Below are 16907 nucleotides of genomic sequence, written 5' to 3' on the forward strand. Positions count from 1 at the left end.
AGTTGTGCAATTTTGGCTTAAGGAATCGCAAATTACCACCAACTTAAGGTTGGTGGTAATTTGCGATTTCTTTGAAAAATGCACTTTTTTTGCATTTTTCAAAGTGCCATGTGGCGCTCAAACATGCCCTTAGCGTATGTCTGTGCGCCACATGTGCACACATGGTTATTTCAGCGGTGCAACAGGGTGTCCTATTGACACCCTTGCAACCTTAAAATTACATTCTCAATTTGCGATTCTCTAATTGGTAATCGCAAATTGAGAATGTCTTCCCATTCATTCCCATGGGCCTTGTAGCCCATTGGAATGAATGGGAAGGTATTCCTTATTTGCGAATCTCAATTTGCGCTTCGCAAATAAGGACTATGTAGGATTCGCAAAATATTTTGCAAATCCTACCTACATTGCGTTTTGCGATTCTCTAATTGTGATTCCCTAAAAATCACAATTTGAGAATTGCAAAAAATGTTTTACCTACATATGGCCCTAAATTCCTAAAACCCAACTGCTGAACCAGCATGTCCCAGGTAATCGGATTTGCTAATTTATAAAATCCCCTAGTAGTTCAAATCCTGCCTCCTTCCATAAATCTAGAATCCCTTGCGAGAACAGGAGGCCCCACCCTTCACAATCCAATATTTTATTGGATGAATGACAAGCAGGGATTTTTGCTGCTTTAAAAACAATTGGTTGCAAAGGAAGACAGGTAATTTAATTGCACTTTCAGATAGTCTTATATAAAAAAATAAAATGTTCTAATTTAGAGGGTAACAATGCAAGCTGAACTACTACATATATATTTCAATATTTGGGAGGACTAAACCCCCCTGTGTTATAGCAAGTTGTAATATTGAAAGTTTAGTTCTTGGCTGTTTAGTCGCCCCAAAACATTTTTGGGTCATTTTATCTAGTTCCTATAAAAAAAAGTTTGGGTATTTAAAGAGAAAGGTTAATAAATAAAAATAGGAATAATGGTAAAATTGACATTTTTATCATTGAGACTCGACCAATTAATGAGAGGTGGCATAGACCAATTGTCCAAAAACCTTTTTGCTTTTTTGAGTGTATTTACATAATTAAGCATAAACAATTGTTCATAATTATTTGTTACAAATATTCCGAGATATCTAATAGGTTGTGTGATATCTGTTGTAAGGGCAATCGGAGACACTCAGCCTTAGCATTAAACATAAAAATCTCAGTCTTGGCTTGATTTAGCCTGTAGCCCCCTATCCGTGTGAACATTTGTATTTCATCAAATGCATTTTGAATGTTTAACGGATCTGTTAATAAATATAAGATAACATAATTCACAAACAATTTGATCTTGGGCATCCCATTCAGGTGAGATAATACCTCTGAATTGCTAGATTTGTATTGCAAGAGGTTCTATAAATAACAAAAACAGGAGAGGGGACAACGGGCAACCTTGCCTGGTCCCACACCTCATCCTTACTACTCCTGTCTCTTCATTGTTAAATATGATTTTTGCTTCTGATCCTGCATAAAGGTCTCGTAGCATTTTGACCAACTGTACGGTAAATATGAATTTCGGTAGTATATGGCCCCTGGGGTCAGCAGCGTATGCCCCATGCCCTGCTGCTGACGTTTGCTGCACTACCTTACCCGACCCCGCCCTTCCTGTTCCCGTCTGACGTCACACGACAGGCTTCAAAGCCTGATTGTGGTCCAGATGAAGCTGATTCCGAGCCGGAGCCCTTAAAATTATTGGATAATTATCGGAAAGCATAAAGAGCACTTTTTCCATTCTAAGATATGGTCTTTGGAGCAGCATAGCCCCTTACTCGAATGATGCACTTCCAAGGGCAAAGGTCTGCTGGGCAGTGAGAAGTCTTGTCGTAGGTGGGTCTGCTCTTTAGGGGCCATGGAAGATCTTACGGGCGCTAAGTATTTGCCACAGCATACGCTACCTCTAATTTATGTGGCCCACTGTCATGAGCCGGCAGCGGCCAATGTCCATCACTTCCCGTGAAGCAATGCTAAAATGCCTCATAGTGCCCACACCGCCATTCACTCCCGCCCGCTTGTACATATACACAATTCCTACCCAATGAAGCTCTGAGACATATTTATGGGAAAGAACTGCTGCAGGTTTATTTCATACAACACACGTATGACGTTTTAAGGTGGGTCATCTTACGGGCGATCCAAAGCAGGCAGCCCCTCGCTGTCCCGCATGCCTACGGAGCCATCTTGCACGGCGAGTCGATGCTCCGACGGTGCAGCACATTACCAACTTCGTTATACTCCCGCCCCCCCTGTCAGGGCGGAGCGGTGTGGCACACCCCCGGTCGGTTCAGGCCCCCCGACCGCCCGAAGGACTAACGGGGGCCGTCGCGGTTTCCCGGAACCTCCTTCGGCTCCTGGTCCTTGGCTCAGGCACCCTTACTGTGCCAGGCACAGGTACCCTTACTGTACCCTTCTGCCGCAGAGGTACCCTTACTGTACCCGTCTGCTTCCAGATCGCCCTGTAACTCCGCCTGCAACACAAAGAAGAATATTACAACATTCTATTACTTCGCGTCGCCGCTCAAGCTGCTGGGTCAGGGTTCAGGGCGGGAACAGCGCTTGAGCCGCGGTAGGACTGAGGTGGAAAGAGGCCGAGCCTTGGCCACCGCGGTAACTATATAGCGGGTTCGCCCCTCCCACAGATGGGCCCTCCCCTGGCCGGTGAATGGTGGACGCCCCATCGGTGTCGGCTGGAGCTTGCCGGGTGGGACTTAAGCGCTGCCCAGCCCATGCTCCCCTGCGGGTCACGCGTTCAGCGGCATAGTGCCCACACCGCCATTCACTGCCGCCCGCTTGTACATATACACAATTCCTACCCAATGAAGCTCTGAGACATATTTATGGGAAAGAACTGCTGCAGGTTTATTTCATACAACACACGTATGATGTTTTAAGGTGGGTCATCTTACGGGCGATCCAAAGCAGGCAGCCCCTCGCTGTCCCGCATGCCTAGGGAGCCATCTTGCACGGCGAGTCGATGCTCTGACGGTGCAGCACAACACCAACTTCGTTATACTCCCGCCCCCCCTGTCAGGGCGGAGCGTTGTGGCACACCCCAGGTCGGTTCAGGCCCCCCGACCGCCCGAAGGACTAACGGGGCGCCGTCGCGGTTTCCCAGAACCTCCTTCGGCTCCTGGTCCTTGGCTCAGGCACCCTTACTGTGCCAGGCAGAGGTACCCTTACTGTATCCTTCTGCCACAGAGGTACCCTTACTGTACCCGTCTGCTTCCAGATCGCCCTGTACTCCGCCACAGCTATGGAGGAGGCATCCATCGATGACAGAGCCCCCCACCCACTTAGCTACTTCTCGTCGCTGTTTAGTGCCTCTTTTACGTTCAGGAGGAATATGTCCACTCCCAATCTAGACAGTGCACCCTGTCTTTATCATGGTACCCTTCCGTTTTCTCTTGTATTGGTACTTGCCTAATGAACCCGGGCCTCTCTTCCCATGAACTTCTGCATGGATCTGTTGACCTCTTTGCGGGAATGTTCTACCGTTACCGGTGATCTAGCCCTGCGAGGGACAACCTCAAACCACAGGAGCTCGCCCGCTCCCCACCTGTTCCCGGTTGAAAGATGAGGATATCGGGTGGGGGCCCCCCGTAAGCAGGGTGTTGGTCTAGCTTGAGCCTCAAATTGGCTTATTACATAATGGATACAGGGATTATCGCATGGTAATGACCCCTTCTGAACAACTGCATGCCTGATTATGCTACAAGGGCAGGTCTCAATTCTCGCAGGACTGGTCACCATCAACATTCATTAAGCTTACCGAAAAGCGAGCTCGGCGCCGTGCCTAGGAAATAAATGATGTCCTTTTTGTTGGGATTTTAACTGTGAGCTCACCACCAGGTAATCAGTATCTTACATTTTGCTCTCAGTCTAAACAGGATCAAATTGATGAAGGGAGGAAAATTGTTAACGTGGTAATTCCCACGCACGTGCTTATCTTTCGGGAATCTTCCCCTAAATTGAAATGATTCCCTACTATATGTCTCTAATTTTTCTTCTTTCAAGACATTTTGTCTAAACTATTAAGCAATAGCTTAAACCTGTTAGCCAGGGTTATTTCCCCGACACCTAAAGTGGCATTCCTCCTAACACCTTTGCGTGTTTGAGTAGATTTAACCCGTCATTCCCGTCGTCTACCCCCAAATAATTGGGGTACAGTTACTCCAGGGGGTGTAAGTATTTCTGGTTCCCCAGTTTGAAATTTAACACCCAGAAAATCGCTTTCTGGCTCTTTTCCAGAAGTTGTTTCCTTGTTTGCCTGAGGTCTAAATACTTAACTTTTCCTCACTCTGTGAACTTAAGGCGGTTATTTCAAAGTATCATATTTGTTCACCTTTCTTAGTTTTTGCTTAATGTGCAATGCGTTCGCTGTTTTCATCCGGAAATAGTATACGGGGGATCGGCAAGTGACAATTTGCATTATTGTATCTGATGCTAATGGAAAACCAGTGATATTTGTCCAAGCAAAGTGAAGGGATTATGAAAGTTACCCTGTAGTCAGAATTATTTACTTGCTGCGTGAGCACAGTAGCTGTAATAATTATGACAGTGAATGTCCTGGCAAATCACTGCAAGATCATTACTTGGAATGGTTAGAGCACGGCCTGGCAGATACATCTTAATAGTCAATTGTCATTCCAGATTCCTGGTTTAAATGTGGCATTGTTGCTAGATCCATTTCCAAGTTTGAAGCAAATTCCGATGTTCAATCTAATATGGATGGTGCTAGCAGGATATTGGTAAACACGGATATCGGAGAAAATAGATGGGCACAGTTTCTACAGTCGTAATAGTGCAACATGCCTATGGTTACCACCCTTCATGTGGACGCCAATCGAAAGCTGATTGACACGATGACTATCTTACATGCATTGTGCTAGCACGATAGGCATCACACAATGTTAAGGATATCGCTGTTATAAAGTTAATGCCTCCAGTGAAAAGCACATCATGTATCATGCAGATGACTGATTAGTATTTGTTGTAGCTTGTTACTTGCAGCTCACAAAACTGGAATCCTTCTAATAGAGCACCGTGGACTATGAAGGATATGGGACTCCTATACCTTGTAACCCTTGCCGTCTCATGAAACATATCATGTATACTGCTGTAATTACCCACTTACGCAATGTATTGTCCATGTATAATGTGCATGTTACTTAAAAGTGCTCTGCCATCCTGCATTGGGAAGAGTAGCGCTATAAGAAATAAAATAGTGCTAATCAAAACGTTATTTGGGTAAGTAAAGGACAGACAAAGACATCTGGCAATCTTACAGTGCCTGCACTTATATGTAGAGTGAACAAAGTCAAAGACATGCCTCTCTTAAGTCCCTGTGGAGTGTTTGCCATTTATTGCAGTATTATCCTTGTACCTGTGTTTAGTACTCTTTTGTAACATGCACACGCCACTTTTCTCTTGTAACACTGTTTGCTACTTCTCGCATGTTGTTTGCCTTTGATACTTGCACAAGTGCCACCATTGCCTACGTAACGTTTGTTCTTGTGCCTGAGTGTCTAGCATATATTGCAGTATTTTACCTCTAATTGTACTTTGTTTCTCTTGTAACCTGCACACTTGTCACTTTTTCCTCCTGTAATGCACTGTTTGCTACCTCATTTATTTTGTTTGCTCACAATTGTCACTTTTACCTCATGTAACTTAACGTCTGTTTTTGTACGTTTTTCACCTGTCATTTTCTGTTCCTATTGTGAAGCGCTCTCACTCCTTCGGGTAAAGTCCGCGCTATATAAAAACGCATAAATAAAATAAATAAATAAAAGGTTGACCTCCAGCAAATGAAGGAATGCCCCACTCAGGATGACGTGTTTGCCGACCATGCATTGCATAATTGATTTTACAGTGAGGGCCAGGAAAGTGGCTGTGACTCCTGCTAGAGTACTTGGTGTTCAGAATCTTAACTATCATAGTTTGAAATATATGTGTGCTAAAACAAATTCCTTCTCTGCAAGGGGCTGTCCTGCGCCTACAAGGTTAGTCTGAATAATGATGAAACCTGCTATAGTAAACATTCTCATTTAACATGATCCCTGTGGTGAGCTTCCTTGGTAACAACACTAGTCATATATGGTGCTGTTTCAGTAGTTTAAAACGCCGCTTGGAATGCTTATTTCCATAAATTATTTGACCATTTGCATTTGACACTCGATCTGTTTCAGACTATATAACTTGAACGGTGCAGACTGAACAATGATTGCAGAATATACATTTTGTCAGTTCTATTTTATCGAGGGTGGAATAACTTCGATGCAGAGGTGTATACACACCAGACAGGAAACTAAACGTTTATCTAAGATACCTGATTCGACAAGTAATGGGCATTAGTTCCAAACACACAATACTTCTTTCCTATGGGATTCCAGAGAGGTGGTAAATATCCGGTTTCCGCTGTAAATACAGACCCTCACAAGCGTGTGAGTGTTGTTGTTATTCCTAGCTGAAGACAGAGGGCGGGTAGTGGGCATGGCGACAGAGGCTGAGAGCATCTTGTGCCTCTGCCTCGTGGTTGTTTTGACCAGGCCCAGCTGCGAATGAGATCGTTTACACGGTGGTGGCATTCAGCCAATGGTGCCAGCCAGTGATTTGCTTTGAAAGACTAAGGCTTATTGTTTGCAGGTCAAGCAGAACAGAGCGGCGCAACTGTACAAACAAAATTGTGAAAACCTTTTGCAAGCTCAATAATTTAAATTTCACATATTGCACAAATATCACATCAGACCCACTGAACAATCTGTTTTTAGGGGGTCTGTCCTATATTAATTTAAGACGATATGTAGAAAAGTAATGCCATTCTGCAACCAATGATACATGTTTCTGAATATGTTCCAAAATTAGATGGACCAAGTTCGTTCTGCAATTGCTGCTTTACTACTCACTTACTATGAAATAGTGGTGTCGAATATGATATTTATTTATAGGGCATGCGCACTCCACGAGGGCCTAATCCCACTCTTCAGAGATGGGTAACGCGAGTATTATGTTATAGACATGTTATTGGCAGTTAGAGAATACTCGCTCACCGTAGGCTTCTTGGCGCTAGACCACATAGAGCAGCCAGGGGATCAGATGAAGTTAAACAGCCTGTAGAAATAGCCAGGTTTTGTTTGCCCAAAAGTGCCAAATGTGCCAGAGTTCGTCTGGCAATGGGTCCCGTAATTTAGCAAAGCAATCCGAAAGCCATGGCGCCCTGTTGCTTTTAATGCGTTTTGCGGAAGCTGATATTTGAGCAGTAGTCCCACCACTTCTTTGGGCTCTAGGCCCCTTGATAGAAAACTAAAGGTCTCAGGTGCTGAAATCAGTGCCTTCCCCGGGCTCACATCTCCATATGCACGGTATGTTTAGTAAGCTGCCTCGGGAGGTACACGTCTGAGTGAAACACTGACTTATAATCAGGCCAGGATCACCGGTGCACACCACGAGAGGCTGCCATGTTTACACAGGAAGAGTAATGTCTTCATTCATGCATTCAACATTTTTCTGCAGTTGCTGTGCTGAGAATCTGGTTAGGAAATGATGCATGAATAACACTGTCATGGGACTTGACTGAACGGTTGTAACCTTACCTAACCACATATCATAAAATTACAAGCATAAGGTAACATAACGACGTGTATGTGTAAAGTGCATGTTCACACTTGGGGCTACCTTGGCACCGTATAATACATTTTCATTGTTAACCATCTCAATAGTACTCATTGTATCGACATTGGGACAATGGCAAGTCTCTTTCACTGTAACTTTTAAAGTTGAACATGCTCATTAGAAGCAATGGCAAGTCTCTTTCACTGTAACTTTTAAAGTTGAAAATGCTCTTTAGAAGCAGACATTGCTTTAAAATTGCAACACAGAAGCCTGTTCGACACGTGCATCAGAAGCTTTTCAGACCAGGTTTTCTCGACCCTTGCATATTTTTGCAATGCGCTCGCCTTAGCCAAGTGTGACAGGGTGAGGGAAGAACAGATACATTGTTTTGGCACAATTATCAAGGAAAATATGACAACAGTTTCCGTATACTTTGATTCTTACTTTCCCACAAACTCGCACTTGACTTTCTGCGAATTGCCTGGCATTTGAAATTGACTTATGTACTTCCATGTATACAAACGGATCGATCGCATGACATTACAGGACGACTAGTCTAATGAATGCTATTTAGGCTACAGACCTCCCTTGCTGTATTCATATTACCAAAAGGAAACCTAGTTTTACAGCAATTTAAACCCGCTTTCGTCCCTTGGAACAGTTCCCTCTTTGTGAATCAGGGACCAATCCTTTGAGCCGTCAATAATATTGTAATGGTTTGCCACCACAATTACGGTCACCAACTACACACAAAGCAAACAACAGGATCGCACCGACCCTGGATTCTGCATGGCCGCTCTGTAACAGCATTGCAAACGTAAGCACCCCTTAATTGACATCGTGCAAAGCCTCGAGCTGTTTGCGCAGCCTGCGAGACTCACTTCCTCCATTTCGTTTTTTTACTTAATTCTGCGTTTTATCTGGACGCTTGCAGTAGGGAACATGTAATGCTTCCTCTTGTAAAACGTTTATTCCTCTTGAGGAAAATTTGCGATCACACCTCAAAGTCATAACTTAAATCAAGGGGTCACTTGCTTCCCTATCAACAGAGACAAGCCTTCCCTTGTCGAGGAATTACACGCGCTTATGCTACCGGCTCTTCCTGTCGGAAAAGACCCTGGGAGGCAAGTTAAGAACTAGGCATATGCATAGACGCTTCCACGCAAGTGTTTGCGATGACGGATCCGGGCACCGAGCCGCCGTTCTGCTTGCCATAGGACCGAGTAGGTGACCGCTGCCTAAAGTGCCATAGGAGTTGACACAAAAGACATGATTGTGTTACTCTGCCGTCGAGCCGACTGGGGCAGGGGGCCTTAGAGTGAAATGTTCACGTTGGTGGGGAAATTTCGACACCTTCGACATGAGGACACACACTCACACCTCCGATGGACCGGAGCTTTAAGTCTGCGGCTTAGACCGCTCATCCCGCTCCCCTCGACGACGGAGTAAACAACTACCTTCGAGCGAGTTGTCCGCTCTAATAGGTAATGGAGGGAAGACGGTGCAAACCGCTAATGTGTGTGAGGGGCTTCGGTGCGAGTTCCCATGCTTCCCGGGTACATGGGTCATTTCGAGCGACCTGACCACCTGAATGGGTAAATGGCGGGAAGACGGTATGCCACGCTACCTTCGAGCAAGCTATCCACAGTAATGTGAAAATTGCGGAACAGTCGGAAAGTCATTGGTGGCAGACGGTGAGGCAAACCCCCCCCCCCGATCAACCATCGCTTTAAATCTGCACTTTAAACCACTCAGACACGCTTCCTACAAGGCGGTGAACACAGCTACCTTTGAGTGTGCTGTCCACCTCCTTAGGTAAATGGCAGGAAGACTGTACCAATGCGTCCCTGCACAGGGTCCCCTTGGACGAGCAGTCCATATTACGGGACAATGGCGGGCAGACAGTGCAGACCGTGCAGACACATACTAGCAGCCAGTGAGGGCACACACTCACCCTCGGATAGACTGGAGCTTCAACTCCGCGACTTAGACCGCTCGCCGCGCTGCCGTCGACGGCGGTGAACCCATTCATCTGAAACGACTTTGCACACCAATAGTTAAGAATCGCTGCAGTATCACAGCCTTGCACTGATCTTTGAGAAAGATCAGTGCAAGTGTTGTTTGTGTCAGAAATTTTTATTTCAAACGGTGCGCTAACACCCACGTGTGTTTGCGGGCTTCTGAGCTAGTTTTCGTGCCTCCCAAGTACGGGGGGGGAATGAAGTTCCTCGGCACATGTACCGCCCAGGATTAAGTTATAATCGAAGAACAACCCGAAGTGTTCCACCGCCCGCCTGCCCGATGCGGTCGAGACCGCAGCCTGGCCACGTCCACCCCCCCCCCCAGTGATATACAACCACGGGCCCCTGTGCAACCTGGGCTTAACCCAGGGATGGGCGGGGGGGGCCGGGGGGCAGAGAGCATGGCACTCACCTTCAAAACGACGGCGATCGCGCACCTAACGACGACGTACAGCGCTCAGGCGAACAGCGCTTGAGCCGCGGGAGGACTGAGGTGGAAAGAGGCCGAGCCTTGGCCACCGCGGTAACTATATAGCGGGTTCGCCGCTCCCACAGGTGGGCCCTCCCCTGGCCGGTGAATGGTGGATGCGGGGAGGGGCGCCCCATCGGTGTCGGCTGGAGCTTGCCGGGTGGGACTAAAGCGCTGCCCCGCCCATGCTCCCCTGCGGGTCACGCGGTCAGCGGCACAAAGTTCGGTAGTCGGATGGCGCGAGAAACAGTTGGAGAATCTTGCAGGCTCTGTTGTCTTCTCATTAAAGTGACAGTCTGAGCAGATGGCTGAAAGAAAGAGAATACCCCGAGTTGCATTATTACACACCCTAAGCAATGAGGAAAGGGGGTAGAAGAAGTTCATAACTTCCTATTAACTTCTAGGGGTTCCGAGAGGTCAGCAGCTTCACCAGCTGGGGCAAATGCCACATATTGGAAATAAGGAGTTCGCTTGAGGGGAAGAGGTGGAGCCCTTAGTAAAAGCCAAAAACGTTCTACTATTTCTGTTTTTTTCCCAATGAATGCTCATGCGAGTGTTTGCTTTGATGTTACTCTGAAACAAGCGGAAGGGGAAATGACAGGGGTCTTTATGGGGGCACCTCTAAGTCTCTTGAAACCTGGGGATTCGTTGATGCCATCAGGAATAATAGGGAGCGGATCCAGAAATGAGGCAGATGGGCCGAGTTCCATTACCAGCTCAAATCCACAGACCCTAGAAGTACCACAGATTAGTGATACTCCAGCACACACCCTAGGATATTCACAAGACTCTGCTACAGAGGTACTGGGCCAGCCACAAGAATCCTTCATTGAAAGTCTTAATGCCACCCAGGAGATATTACCAGAGCCCATACAATTAGCACTAGACATTATTCTAGCTGAGATACGAGGACTAAAGGTACAAGAAGCCCTGGATACCGCGATGTTAAACGAAAGGTTGCCCAAGAATGAGGATCATTTTATGGCACTACCAAAGCAATTACAAGCAGCTGAACAAAGAATATCAGATATTGAAGACAAAAAAGTTCAAGTTCAAAACGTTATCTCACCAGAGGTAAACACAATTTCTGAACTAAAGATGAAACTCGACTCTATGCAAAACCACTCAAGACACTCGAATTTAAGATTCACCGGAATTCCTGAAAGAAGTGAGTCACCGGGCAAAATACAGTCTGTTCCACAGCACATGACTATGGTACTTAAAAACATAGTCTACCTTCAGCTCCAGAGGATTTGACGATTATGCGGGCACATAGACTCCAGATGCCAAATGTCAACGAACTATCTTGGTTAACTTTCGGATTAAAGAGCAAGTACTCTCTAGAGATATCCAGCAGAAATCGTTTACTATTTTTAAAAATGTGACTCTGAAGGTTTTCTCCGATCTACTGTTGGCCTCAGCACGGCGCAAGAAGGCCTTTCAAGAGTTGGCACATGAGTTTAGGCTGTTGGGTGCTCAGGCTCTAATAGTGCAATCTACTTAGCTAAAAGTGCTATGGAAAGGCTAATTTAAGCCGTTCGCATCTTTGACAGAAATGCAAGCTTTCCTAAAATTAAATAAAAGCTGAAGATATGGCTAAGCATGAAAGAGATGAGCAATAGGAGTAGTGTAGGGAGGAACTGGGTTGGGTGGGCATTGGATGCGATTCCATGGCATCCTTAGAGGTGGGTTCTCCACAAGGCGGGATGGAAAGGGGGTTCTCTCAGCGTGGGATGAAGGGGTGGGGTTGCAGAGAAAAATTAGTAGGTGAAAAGCAGACCACATTGGTTCCTTTTTTTTATGTGTGCTGTTTCTGTTCCAGTTTTTTCTAGCTGCTCAGTCCTTTGGTTCAGTGGTGCTAAAGAAAAAAACATTATTTAGAGGTAACGCAAAGATTGGAATCTATTGCTTTAAGAAATGTAGGGCCATATTATCAAGAACGTTTTATTATATTATCACCGCTTTAGCGGCAGGAAACTGCTGCTAAAGCGGCGATAAGGGGCTTGATAATATGCCCTAGAGAATTCCAATAGAAGCCCAGGTTTGACGTCCTTCCCACCAGAACCTGGGCATCTACTGGAATTCTCTAGGGCAGTGGTTCCCAAACGTTTGACTCCTGAGGACCCCCGTTGAGTCACGACTGGAAGCCGGGGACCCACAAGCAGTTTGTAGGATTTAAATTTCAGATATTAAAACAGTAATTAAAAAAAAATGAACACACGTGTGCACACAAAACAAATACTCAAATTACTAATGATTTTAGGGGCATATTTACAAGCCCCTATCACCATGGGAACATCACTTTTTGAGACGGTCCCGTGCCGATAGTGGCTACGCCTTATTTACAAGGCAACGTTAAGCCACGTAACGTGGCTTAACAGTGCCTTAACAAATAAGACCCCCTTTCACCCAATGCTTAGCGTGAAAAGGGGGGGCAGTGGGTGTTGCGGTGGGCATTTCCCCCGCAACACCCTTTGATTTTGACGCTGCCCCCTATTTACAAGGGCAGCGTAAATGGGAGGCAGTGCCAAAATTAAGGCCACGGAAAACCTGGTCTTAACTTGGCAAAACAAGGTGAAATGCTTCATTTCTCCTCGTTTTTGCAAAACGCCTTGGATTATTTATGTTCAGGAAGGTGATCCTTCCAGCACATCAACAATCTTAAAAAAATTACATTTTGTAACTTCCATGTGTGCTGCATTAAGCAGCACACATAGAAGTGACAAAACAACATTTCAAGATTGTTTATGTGCAGGAAGGGGGGGACCTTAACGAGGCTCCTGCTAGGGCCAGACTGGAAACCCAAAGCATCCCTGGCAAATGATTTCAGACCAGTCCCCATAGGGTGCATACCAAGTGCAGTGAGTGAGCCTGACCACTACAAAGGGCGCTTTGAGAGGCTCTTGCCCTAAGAAATGTAGGAAACAATGGTGCAGTCTACAACACATTTATCATTATATATTGAATTGTATTAGCTTTTAAAGAATAGTAAATAAAGACCTGACTATGCTTCAGAATACGAAAATCTTTCTGGGGGTTCTTCAATGATTCCCCCACTATCACCCTCCAACAGTGCTTCTCATCTCTCCATAGCCCCTTTGTCACGTTTATTTCATTTTTTATAGCATCTCTCATACCAGTGTAGGATGTCAGAGTAATTTACATCACACACATATAAAGACAGTGAATCATACGTGTAAATCAGTGTATAGAAAATGTTACATAAGGCACAGGGGACTACAAGGTGTAGAACGTACATGTCATTCATTTTGGTAGGCATTTTTAAAGAGTGCTTGGTCTGGAGAAGCACAAACTTAGGATTCAGAACATAACACAATGGTTAGCATTAACTTTAAAAATAAAAATGTATTTCCACCCAAATAAACCTTTTTAGTAGCAAGCATCAGTATAATGAAAGACCGGGAAAAAACATAAGTCACAAACTTGTACCTTGCAGTTTGCAAGCAGCTTTTGATGACAGTTTGTAGGTCACTGTGCTAGATTATGATTGTCACTTATGAACTGCACTTTAACAAAAGAACCTCTCTGACAAAAGCAGTAACCCACTGACCTATGCATATAAAATACTGTTTTTTAAAATGCATGGTGCAAGTTCTTTGCAGTAGGCATATTAACCCTCTGTGCTACATGAGATAAGTCAAAGCTGCTACTGGACAAAACTTACATCCCTCTCCAGCAGGGACATTATTCACATACGTTATCTTGACACTTGCATTGTTCTTTCAAAACTGCTAATTAAACAAGATACTTTGCAGTGCTTTTGAAACTGCTGCCTACGGACCCCCTGGGAATGTGTCAGGGACCCTTGGGGGTCTGTGGACCACAGTTTGGGAAACACTGCTCTACGGCATATTATCAAGCCCATTATCGCCGCTTTAGCAGCAGTTTCCAGCTGCTAATGCGGTGATAATGTTATCGCCCATTCTTGATAATATGGCCTGTATAGTCTTAAAATAATCGTGTGCAAAGTTTACGGATTGCTGAATCATAAAAAAGCAGAGCCTATGCTAAATTGGTTGTCATCTTTTTCTCCCCAGATTTAATTTATTCAGGAAACTCATTTTAAGACAAATACTCCTAGTATACCCTTACCAAAAAAAATTACTCAAGCTTATTTTGCATGTTTGATTTCGGCTGTTCGTGGGGTGGGTATAATATTGTCAAATATCCAAAACTGTGAGATACAACATATCAGCCAAGACTCCCAAGTCCGATGGATGTGGTTAAAGGTTAAGGTCGAGGGGTCTGTGATGAATCTTTTAAACTGCAATGGTCCTATATTCGATGACGTTCAGGCCCTACTGCAAATTTACGATATATTATATTCATCGGAAGGGTCTATAATATTGGGTGGGGATTTTAACTTTATTTAAAATATTAGGCTCGATGCTTCAAATAAATCTAAGAAGCAACTAAAGCCTAAAACAGCTAAGTTGATTAACAGGTTGAAATAGGACATGGCCCTTTTAGATCCATAAGACACACAATTGATAGACGGAATGCAGAACAAATCAAAACATTCACCCCTAGTCAAGAGATCTGGGTTAAATCAATCGTTCTTTTGCTCACCATGCCATCCCAGTTTAGACCTGGCCATATGCAAATCAGTCTTGACCCTGTGCCTCATGGGAACATTCCAGCCCGAACTGCCAAGCCAGGTCCTCCCTAGACCGGAAACAAGCATCTTAGGACCAGTTTCAGAGTGTCACCCCTCTTCAGCCAGGATAGCTTGATTCCAGTGGCACAGTAAGCCCATGACCCATGTCTGGGAATACCTGGTGCACTTAGGGCGAGAAAGCAAAAGACATACAATTGATGGACGGAATGCAGAACAATCAAAACATTCACCCCCGGTTAAGAATCCAGCCTGAACTGCCAGGTATGCCTAGACGTGGGTCCTGGGCTCTCTGTGCCGTTCTGGTTCAATAAGAGGGGCCCTTATAGGGGCCAACAGACTCTGTTGTAGTCATCCATGTGTCCATCAGGCAATTAGCAATGTTTCGCTACACTAAAGATGCATAAGGGAATTCAACTTGCAGTTTCTTATCAACCTACTTGTTCCGTACATATTTGTGTTAAATGAAGGAACATAGAGGGCTCATTTCTGGCGGATGTGACAAAATACTTCTTCAAGGCGAGGACTTAAAGCCTACCCTGACTATTCACAGCTTTCCTCTTTTGAAGCACTGTTTTTCTTAGCCTGTAAGTGAGAAAACTCCAGGCGGCTCTTTAGGTGATCTGCTAGTAGGAGATGATCCAGAGACTAAACTTGATTAATGCTCCCAGGTTCACTCATTCCTTGTCATGCTATGTAAAAAGCCCCAAATGGTTGCTATTCAGGAGCTCTGTGCTCTGATTTATCTCTATATGTTTTTGAAGTTTTGCACAAGCACCTGATTCCATCATTTTCATGATGGTAGGCATGTTGTAAGTAGTTTGAATACTGCCTGATCTAAATAAGGCACTGAGGTCACCTTCTTTGGAACATCTGGCTCTTCACCATCTTCATATTCTAGACTGTAAATCAGTGACACTTTGGGATAATGTCAGTCATAATTTTCTGATAACTACTACATAAGAGTATAGCGAGAAAGAATATTGCCTAGATTTGCCTAATGACCAGGTTTACCTGCTCAACAGTGCCATTCTATGAAGAAGTCAGATGCATTAATTGTCCTCTTATGGGGTTAGTGACCTGGAACTCAAAGTTTTAACTACAACTAAAGCTGTGAGAAAATGGAATATTAGTTGGGGTGGATGGGGGTCCACCACAAGTAATAATGGCGCCAACTTGTAGCAGATTCAGTAATTTAAATGGAAAATGTGTAAAGAAGTACAGAACCAGTTAAAAAGTAGAAACAACAACACAATAAAAATCCCACTCTAATTTATAACAATAGAGAATAATGTAACAAGTAAGATGACACCAGAACAACAAAAAATCCATAAGGGGGACTGGAGTTGTGACTTTGGAAAGTATTAAATGAAAATAGAGCCAAAACCTATTAATTGCTAACTACGGCCATCTGGTCGATTTAAGACCAACTGCAATGGAGAGTGAGATGTATACAGAAACTAGGTTTGACATAATCAGAAGTTTTACCTTCTGGCACAGTCTCTGAAATAAAAGCCAAAAATCCTCAGCAGGGCAATGCAGCAGGCTATGGCCGAGAATGGCTCCACAAGGCTGGATTGGCATTGAATGAGTTCCATTGACTTTTGGCAGGAAAGCTCTCGGCATGAGAAATGTAAAAAATGTGACCAAGAAATGTCCCTTGCTGGCTGATACTTTTGGCACCTTTGCCTCATGAAAATTTCTACATTTTGATTTAGTCACTTTTTCTTTATCTCGTATTCCTCCAGGGGGACAAGTTTGCAAGCTTTAGTTCAACATGACTCCACGAGACCTGATACTCTCTGCAACATCCCATTGAAACAGACTAGCCTGAATCTTTGACCCGCAGCAATGTGAATGACTTGGCAGGTTTGTCCTGGTCCTCTAGAGATCTTTGGTGGCAAAATGATGATAAGCTCCAGGTTTTTCAGATTGTTAGGAGAACTACACTGTGACACAGCAAGTGGCCCAGGACTTCAGGAAGAGCACTTGGGGTCAAGACTCATTTCAGGGGAAGCCACCAACAGGGTCTAGGGTAGGTCCTGTTGGAACTGTTCAGCTGGGCTCTTTGGAGAAAGGGGTTTTAGCAGCATGTTGTATCCATGCTGATTAACAGGAGATCAGCAAACTGACTCTT

The sequence above is a fragment of the Lissotriton helveticus genome, chromosome 2_1, assembly GCF_964261635.1.
Source record: "Lissotriton helveticus chromosome 2_1, aLisHel1.1, whole genome shotgun sequence".
In the NCBI taxonomy this organism is placed as follows: Eukaryota; Metazoa; Chordata; class Amphibia; order Caudata; family Salamandridae; genus Lissotriton; species Lissotriton helveticus.